This window comes from Peromyscus leucopus, chromosome 2 (assembly GCF_004664715.2).
Source record: "Peromyscus leucopus breed LL Stock chromosome 2, UCI_PerLeu_2.1, whole genome shotgun sequence".
NCBI lineage: Eukaryota > Metazoa > Chordata > Mammalia > Rodentia > Cricetidae > Peromyscus > Peromyscus leucopus.
The window spans coordinates 104,960,313-104,962,513 of NC_051064.1; the positions used below are offsets into that span (position 1 = coordinate 104,960,313).

General features: G+C 41.3%; 1 pseudogene; it reads left to right on the top strand.

Annotated features, from left to right (window-relative positions):
• Window positions 1–305: 305 nt before the first annotated feature.
• On the top strand, window positions 306–481 carry LOC114688806 (annotated as a pseudogene).
• Window positions 482–2,201: the final 1,720 nt, after the last annotated feature.

Sequence of the window (2,201 nt, forward strand, 5' to 3'; positions counted from 1 at the left end):
TCTCTCCCTACAGGATTCCAGCTTTGGAAAGACAGAATCATAAAAGGTGCTAAAACAGGCAGGGGAAGTTTTCAAGGGCCCGGGGAGGCCTTCTGGGTTTCTGTTCAGGTTGGGTGGGCATAGAAAATGCTTTTGTCCTGTTCACTGAAGGGCTCTGCCCTGCACTAACAATCTGATGAGGAAACAGATCTACGCTTAAGAAGTTTAAGCCTAAAGGCTGCTTAGACCTGTGGAAAGGTAACCGTGAGAGGCACCCTCTGAAGGGAGAGAACACCATGGAAGCTAGAGAATGAAGAATAGAAAGCATCACTTCTCAGCCTTTTGGCTAGGATTCAGTCAGTGTCTATTCTCATCAGTTTAATACTGATTTGAGGACAATATAGTAAATGGGTTTGGGGTCAAGGAGACAGAACAGGAACTTGCTCCTCCAATCTACACATGGACCTATTATTATAGAACCTTTAGGAACAGTAGGAAGAAAAACAAACAAACAAACTAACTAACTAAATGAAAGATATAAGACTTTTGTTTTCTGTCTGTAATTTTTTCTTTGCCTGTTTTTTGAGACAGCTATTACACTGTTACAGCCAAGGTTGGTCTCCAACTGACTGACTAGATCTTCCCGTCTCAGTCTCCCAGGATTGGGGATTTCAAGCTCATGCCACTATGCTTAGTTTTCTTTTTGCATTTTGGGATGTGCTACTTTATATGTGTTTATTGTATTTTATGTATATGTGGTATAAAATTGATGACTTAGAAATAAATAGTGCTCATGAGGTGTATCCAAAATACTTTAAAATCAGACTTATTTACTATTTAAAAATATTTTTATTTTCTGGTGTGGGTGTTTTTCCCCTTCCTGTGTGCAGCACCCAAGGAGGCCAGAAGATGGTGTCAGAGCCTCTCTCTGGAACTGGAGTTAGAGGTGGTTGTTAGCCACCATGTGGGTGCTGGGAATGAACAGGTGCTCTTAACCACTGAACCATCTTTCCACCCCCAAGGTTCATTTAGTATTATTGGTTTAACAAATGAGCAGCTGTGTCTTTCAATGAAGAAAACATTTTCCATGTATTTAACATGCCGGGACAGGAGGGCATGGCTGACTGACTTTGCTTAACGTCTCAAATGTCCATGAGCAATTCCTATCATTGTTGGGAAGACAATAAAACACATCTTTGAATAAAGGCAATTATGGAATATAAGGATGCGGTTGCTGCAGCAGTTACAGTAAACTTAGGGACTGGAAAAATGAAAGGTTGAGATAGCTTAAAAAGAATTTTGAAAAGAAGTGATAAAGTTGGCAAAATAGAAAAAAAAAATAAGGCTTTTCTAGAAGCTGAGCATTAGTTTTGCAGGGACCCTGGTGTAACACTGCTGTTTGATCTCCAGCGATTGACAGTTTTCTCAGAGCATTTATCTACTTTTTTCCCCCTATTTTCTTTTTCAGTTTTTCTAGACAGATTTTCTCTGTGTAGCCTTGGCTGTTCCAGAACTTGCTCTGTAGACCAGGCTGGCCTTGAACTCACAGAGATACACCTACCTCTGTTGGGATTGAAGGCATTTACTACCAGACCTGGACAAAAAAAAAAAAAAATGCTTTTTGATTATAAAAACTGAATTCTTTCATTCTTGGTAGCTTTGAATTTTAAACTTTTTACCCAGTGCCTACAAAGATTCTATAAAAGTACAACTCCTCACCACGCAGTGCTGGCCTGCAACAGATCTGAAAGATTGGATTTCCAAGCGGTGTACAGGAAGTTAAGCCTGATAGCTGCTGCTTCTGAACCACTTGGTTGCTCGGATGTGGCTACAGGGGGTTGCCAGTGATCATGATAACCAGTTATTCCCGCTTCAACTCGAGGCCAGATCAGATCAAAGTGCAAGGCAGGTCCATCATACAACAATGAAAACCTAGCCGTGGGATGGTTAATCAGTGATAATCAGAAAGGAGGAATTCAAAAGAAATGAATTCAAATGGAGTTTCTTGTGTCAACTTTCCCCCAAGGGTAAATAAAGTCAGGAGGCTGTGATGTGCATTTCTTAATAACCTACGTGAAAGACCAGCAGAGCTGCAGCTTGGAGACTGCCATAAGCTTACACAAGGTGCATCTACCTGGACAACTGCAAGAGGCCATCTGATCAACCATTCTCGGCATGTGCTACTCTTCCTGGGTTTGGCATCTGGTCCAGGTGTTCCCAGG